This window comes from Anser brachyrhynchus (genome assembly GCF_964034855.1).
Source record: "Anser brachyrhynchus genome assembly, chromosome: W".
In the NCBI taxonomy this organism is placed as follows: domain Eukaryota; kingdom Metazoa; phylum Chordata; class Aves; order Anseriformes; family Anatidae; genus Anser; species Anser brachyrhynchus.
Genome location: NC_137704.1, coordinates 23,926,457 through 23,933,094, shown reverse-complemented (window position 1 = coordinate 23,933,094; position 6,638 = coordinate 23,926,457). Strand labels below are relative to the sequence as shown.

At 59.7% G+C, this 6,638-nt stretch overlaps 1 pseudogene across 1 annotated transcript; it reads right to left on the bottom strand.

The window, feature by feature from the left end:
• Positions 1-287: 287 nt before the first annotated feature.
• Positions 288-5,107, bottom strand: LOC308184942 (PHD finger protein 24-like; annotated as a pseudogene). Its single transcript, XR_013956143.1, has 7 exons — positions 4,739-5,107; positions 3,832-4,017; positions 3,239-3,317; positions 2,801-3,003; positions 1,780-1,946; positions 1,565-1,660; positions 288-1,429 (listed from the first exon to the last, which is right to left on the bottom strand). The product of XR_013956143.1 is annotated as a PHD finger protein 24-like (transcript).
• Between the last annotated feature and the right edge of the window lie 1,531 nt (positions 5,108-6,638).

Below are 6,638 nucleotides of genomic sequence, written 5' to 3'. Positions count from 1 at the left end.
GGGAATGCACTCATGAGAGAGAGATGGAAGAGTGGGGACAGGGCTGATGTCTCTCTCCAGGCACAAGCTCCTCCATCCATCACTGCTGTGGGACTCTTGGGGACACGAGGTCCAGCCTGCCTGATGGGACAGTGAACCTGAGCCCAAGGCAGGATGTTCAACACATCAGGCAGCAGTGGGGTCCCCAAAAAACTCCCAGGGAGAAGGCAGGTGGGCACCACTTGGCATCTGTGGCTGTGGCGTGTGCCTCGTACAATCGGCAGCCAGAGGGTGGCTGGACACAGCTGTTTAATGGACACTTCCCAGTACAGTGTGGAGGCTGTGATGCCCCATCCCTGGCTGCTTGCTCATTCCAGCCATGGCTCTAGCCCACCCGTGCCCCACCTCAGACCCGGCACCTGAAATGCCCCCGTGGCACTGGCGCATCTCCTGGCCTCACATATAACCTGAAACTCTGAGATTGTCTCACAGCTTGAAAGGGAGGGAGTCCCTGAAGTGGGGAGCAGTGCACTGGCTTGGGCAGGGGGAGCCGAGGGGGATGGTGCCTCCATTGCCTGAGCTGGGGAGGTGGCGGTGAGGCCATGGTGGTGGCACATCCCTGCCAGGTGGGAGCCACCACACGGTTGTGGGTGTGGGTTGGAGGGGCCTGGCCTCCATCCCTGGTGCGCATGGGGTGAGGTTTGCAGGGGATCCTGCTCCTCTGTGCCTTCCCTCCTGCCTCGTGGCCTCTTTCTTTGCCCCTGCCCTATGAAGCCTCCTCCTTGCGGACGGAGGATGGAGCAACCCATCCCCTTGTGCGCTCCCAAGTTGTGGCTGCAGGAGGTGGGCGGCAGCTCCCAGGCTGCTGGTGGCTGCCCTGGGGGCCCCAGGGATATGAGCATGGTGGGGTGGGGATGGCCTCCCCGCAGTGGGGAGCCTCTGCACCCCAGGGCCTCCAGGGACAGAGGCCTCCTGCTGAGGGGGCCTCCGGGGCACCAAGGTACCATCCTGCTTCTCCCCAGCCAATCAGAGCTCTCCAGGACTGCACCTGCTCAGGCCTCTCTCAGCCAATCACAGCCCACCACCCATCCTTTTCGGGCACCTCCCAGCCAATCTGACGTGGAGGCAGGGGGAAAAGCAGAGCGGCGTCTTCCCCGCCAGCCAATCAGCATCTGGCTCCCCACCGGCAGGCAGTGGGGAGCCACGCGGGATTGGCAGGCAGGGTGAAGGGGGCAGGGCTTCCCTCAGCCAATGGGATATGTGGGGCAGGTCACCATGACAACGGGGCTCCCCCCATGGGGAAGGCATCGTCAGCCAAGATGGTGCCGGGGTGGGCGGGCAGGCAGGAGGGGGCTAGGCTGGTGGCTGCAGGTGGACAGCAGCGCTGTTGGGGCAGGCGGCCAGGATGTAGGCGACGTTCTCCCGCAAGAAGCTGGACCAGTTGACGCACCTGCAGGGATGATGCTGTCACACCGCCACCCCCTGGAGCCCCCAATGGGGAGGGCTTCGGGATGCCCACCCCACTGCCCCTCCACTCCCTTCTCCAAGACGGGGTGCACGCCGCCCTCCAGAGCGGCCACCTCACCTGGCCTCCTCCTGCTCCACAGCCAGCAGGGTCTTCTCCTGGCTCTTGCTGCTGCTGGCAGGGCTGCTCTCTGACATGGGCCCCACATGGCTGATGCTGCAGGAAAGCAGGGCGCTGTTCATCCCCGTGGCCGGCGGGGAGCGGGTGTACGGTGCGAGGGAAGGGCTGCAGCCTTTTTCCACACCGAGGTTGCCCCTCTGTGGGCATCTCCGTACCTGACGTTGCAGGACGGCGTCTCCTTCTGGTGTTTGCGGAACCAGGCGTGCCGGGTCTTGTGGCACTCGTTCTCCCCAATGAAGCCATCGCTGTCCTGGTCCAGCGCTGGGAAGGCCACGCATGCCCACTCACACTCCTTGGCCGTCAGCAGCCGCAGAAGGGAGTTCTGGGGTCGGAGAGGGGAACAAGGAGCACTCATGCCAGGTTTGGGGACCCCCTTCACCAGCCGGGGAAGATCTGGGCAAAGCTGCAGGGTCATGAGCAAGTTGCAATGGATGCCCCAGCCCTGGCACTTGTACTGGGTCGGGTTGGGATGTTAACTTTCCCTGCAGCAGCCCATACAGTGCTGTGCTCTGCACTTGTAGCTAAAACAGCAGTGGTATCACACCAGTGTTGTGTCTGCTGCTGAGCAGTGCTGGCACAGCATCAGGACTCTCTCTAACTCCCCTAGGGGTGGGCAAAGATGTGAGAAAAGAAACATCACCAGGGCAGCTGACCTAAACCAACCAAAGGGATATTCCATACCATATGATGTCACACTCAGCAATAAAAGGTGGAAAAAGGAGGAAGAGGGGAGGGGTGGGCTCTCGTTGGGAAAACGTCTGTCCTCCTCCCGAACACCGGCTACGTGCGTTGAGGCCCTGCTTCAAGGACGTGGTCAAGCATCGCTCATTTGTGGGAAATAGAGAGTAATTTCTTTCCTCTGCACTTCCACATAGCCTTTACTTGTTTTGTTTAGTTTTCCCTTTCCCCCTCCCTTTTCCCCTTTCCTTTTTTTTCCCCCTTTAGTTAAATTGTTAATTATTTAGTTAAATTGTTTAGTTAAATTGTTTAATTAATAATAATCTTTCCTTAATAATTATTTTTTTTCTCCCCTTTAATTAAATCATCCTTATCTCAACCCGTGAGTTGTTCTTTCCTTTACTTCTTCCCCTCCTCATCTAAGGAGGGGGAGTGAGAGAGCGGTTGTGGTATTCAGCTGCCTAGCACGGTAAAACCACCACAGCACCGCAGCCATACCTGCGGCAGGAGTTTCTGCAGCAGCTGGATAGACTCGTGGGAGAGGAAATCCAGCCACTTGATTTGCCCCTTCTTGTTGGGGTCCAGGGCAGAGAACTGCAGGGTGGCCCGCTCCTCCTGTGCCTCCCCCATGGGCCGCTCAAACTGCTGCTTGTGCACCAGGTGCTTGTAGTGCAGGAAGTCATCCAGCATCAGGCAGGTCTCTGTGGGGGAAGATTTGGGGCATCCCTTTCACCAGCCTTTCCCCGGGCATCTGGGAGTGCCATGAATCCCTCTCACCTCCCCTGCTTCCTCGACTGCGACGGGGGACCCAAGGCTGCCACCCTTAGCAGAGCTCTTACCTTCTGATGGTCAGGGTAGCGGTGACACCCTCAGCCCAAGGGCTGCATGAGGGGTGAGTGAGGGCTCAGCCCATCCTGCCACGGGGAGGGTCTGCACCTGGAATGATCTTGCACTGCCGCAAAGTCTCCATCAGGCTGTACATCTCCTCCTCCATCAACAGGAGATTGAGGTTGTCCTAGAGGGTGAAGACGGGGGTGGGCGTTAGCATATGACCACTGTGGGGAGGTGGGGAGGGGTCAGTGTCATAGAATCACAGAATAGTTTGGGTTGGAAGGGACCTTAAAGATCATCTAGCTCCAACCCCCTTGCCATGGGCAGGACACCTCCCACCAGCCCAGGTTGCCCAAAGCCCCATCCAGCCTGGCCTTGGGATGGGGCATCCACAGCTTCTCTGGGCAGCCTGTGCCAATAACTCACCACCCTCAGAATAAAGAATTTCTTCCTTATATCTAATCTAAATCTCCCCTCTTTTAGTTTAAAGCCATTCCCCCTTGTCCTATCACTCCAGCCCCTGACAAAGAGTCCCTCCCCAGCTTTCCTGTAGCCCCCTTTAGTTACTGGAAGACATTCTAGTCCCCTGGTAGCTCCCTGTCAGGGTGGATGGCAGGAGCCGAGGAGCAGCAAGAGCCCCAGCACCCTGGAGCAGGCCATGACATGGGACTCTGCTGGTGTTCATTATGGGCACTCACGCAGTAGTAGCAGCTCCATCCAGTCTCGGTGTGTGCAGTCTCCATCACCTCCACAGCACTGTTGTTCTGCAGGTAGCCCATGCGGCGCAGGCAGCCATCGTGGTACACCCGGCTGCAGATGCGGCAGGGGAAGAGGCTCTCGGCTGTCCACACCTCGCAGATCTCACACATCTCATCACTGAGGATCTGCGGAGCGATGGGCAGCTACGGCTCAGCACCCTGCTCAGAGAGGCAGCGTGGGTGCTCCCCAACGTGGGGGCACCACATCACAGGTGGGGATGGGTGTAGGGGTGTCAAGGGGATGGGAGGGCAGGTTTTTGAGGTGGTGACACAGTCAACAGGTGGGTGGTGGGGTCATGGCTGGCTTGCTGGCCAGGTAGGGTTAATGGTGTAGGTATGGGTCCATAGGAAGAATGGATATGGCTGTAGGGCCATATGTATGGATGGACTGTGTCCATGCATAGTCCATCCACTGCTGGCTGGACTATAGGGCTGTGGGTGTGGGTGGATGGAAGTTTTGATCTGTGGGTTGGCTGGTTGTAGGCATGGACAGAGAAGCTGCAAGGTTGTAGGTTTGCTGGGATGTGTGCCTGTAGTTGTGGGTGGATGGTTGGGTAGGGTTGCAGGTGTGGTTGGGCTGTAGGATCACAGGTGTGCATGGATAAGCTATGGGGTTGTAGATCAGCTGGGCCGTGAGGGTTGTAGGTGTGGATGGTCAGGCTGGTCCATAGGGCTTGCATGGACAAACATGCAGAGCAATGCTCCTGCCTCCAGCCTCTGGAGGCACACAGCCAACACCGAGGAGGCTGTCACTGCCTGGTGGGCACCGTGGATGCTTGCAGACCCCCTGCGTGTCTCCAGCCCTGGCCTCCTCCCTCCTACCCCTGCCCCATGCTCAGCTGCTCACCTGCTCCTGCTGCTCCAAGCTGATGTCCAGTGGCTCGTCATCATGCAGCTCCCGCTGTGGCCGGATGAAGGCGGGTGGCGTGAGCCTGTTGGCTCGGTCAAACTCCTCCGGCTCCACACCCCGGCCGTCCTGCAGCCGCTCCCACGCGGCCTTGCTGGCGCTGCCCTCCTCTGGCTGTGAGGGCCCCATGGGCACTTCCTCCTCTCCCTCTTGCACTGTCTGCTCCAGCGTCCCTCAGCACATGCCCCCAGCCTCCGCCCGCCGCCGCGCTGCTGGCTGCTCCTGCAGCCCGTCTTTGAAGGCTGACATGGCCAAGCTGACCTTCTGCACCTTCTCCACTGTCTGCCGCCTTGACATCAGCACCCCCATGGCTCTGCAAGGGGGGGGGGAAGGTGCAATGCTGCATGCAACTGCTGCACCATCGAGCCAAGTCCCTGGCTCCAAAAACGTGTCCAGATGGCTGTGTGCCAGCCACGCAGGGAGCAGTGGTGCAGTGGTGGCTGTGGGGAGATGGACCCAAACCCATGTGGAGACCTGGCTATGGAGGGTCTGAGTGTTGAGGGCATGCTGCCTCACCCATCCCCGCTCTGCAGGCTCCAGCTTAACAAGAAATGCTTCCAGGCCCTTCCCACACCAGGCCAGTGGACCCCAGAGGGCTGGGGCCAGCTGTGACCCTGCCCCTTTCTTGCACCCACATGAGAAAACCTCTTTGATCAGCCAAGGGTGAGATGTGTCCTCCCAGCAGTTCTGCTCAGGGCTAGGGCATGGCAGAGCTGGTGCTGGTTCTCCTACCTTCCCTCAATTTCTCTTCACCCCCAGGTCCGTCTAGCTCACAAGCTCGTGTATGTGTGTGCTGCTGTGGCTGGGCTGTGGGAAAGCTGTGAGGGTGCAGGAGGGAAGGGGAGCAGTGCATGGACCTGGGATGCACAGAAGCCAAGAAGGGACTTTGGGTGCAGGGCCAAGGGAAGATGGGTTTGGGGTAAAATGGGGAGCGCAACAGCAAACAGGTTGGGCTCTGTCTCAGTGCGGGTAGACATGATCCCAGGCTGCAGAAGGGCTGAAGATGGGGTGGGCTGAGACCAGGGAGAAGGAGGATTTCCTCTCTAGCAGTGTGGGGCATAGCATCACCCAGCGTGGGTCCCAACACTGCTCCATGCCCAGCTGGGGTTGCATTGTGGAAGATGCTGCAGCAAAGAGGAGCTCCCAGCCTGCACCCAGGGACAAGCTGGTGGCACTTGGTGACTGCGAGGTGGGGAGGCATCGATGCAGCCATCTCCCAGCCCCTCTAGCATCGTGGCGTGACAGGAGGCAGGGAAGTCCCCGGGGGAGTGGGATTAATTAGCACCACAAATGATCACACAGGGATTTCGTAGCTGCAGGAGGCCCCAGTGCTGTGGGCACTGCTGCAGCAAGGAGCCTTGGCATGGTAATTACAGCTGCCCCACATCAGAGCAGGGTGTGTGGGCAGACAGCGGCTGTGGGTGGCAGCTGCTCTGTGCCAGAGCAGCCACGCAGCAGATGCACGACCTAGATGCTCATACCTAGCCAGCCCCTGCCGCGCCAGCCCTGTTCATGTGCATGCACACACACATGGGCATGCAAACCCAAACACCACTGCGTACACTCGCACGCATGCGACTTCCCGGCCCCCCCACCTGTGGGACCATCTGCGCGCACATGCCCACACGCGGCGCTGGGTGCCCAACACGTGGGCCCCATCAAACGTGAGGGGGTACAGGCGTGTGCCCCCCTGGGAGCCATGCTGCGGGCTTGGCACTCATTTTGGCAGTGTGAAGGTGTGGGCAGGGGTATTTGCACTCCGGGTCCCCGCACCCAGCTTGGGGTGGGCTGGCACCTGGCGCAGCTGCCCGCACTTTGCAAAGGTGGGAGCGGGGATGAG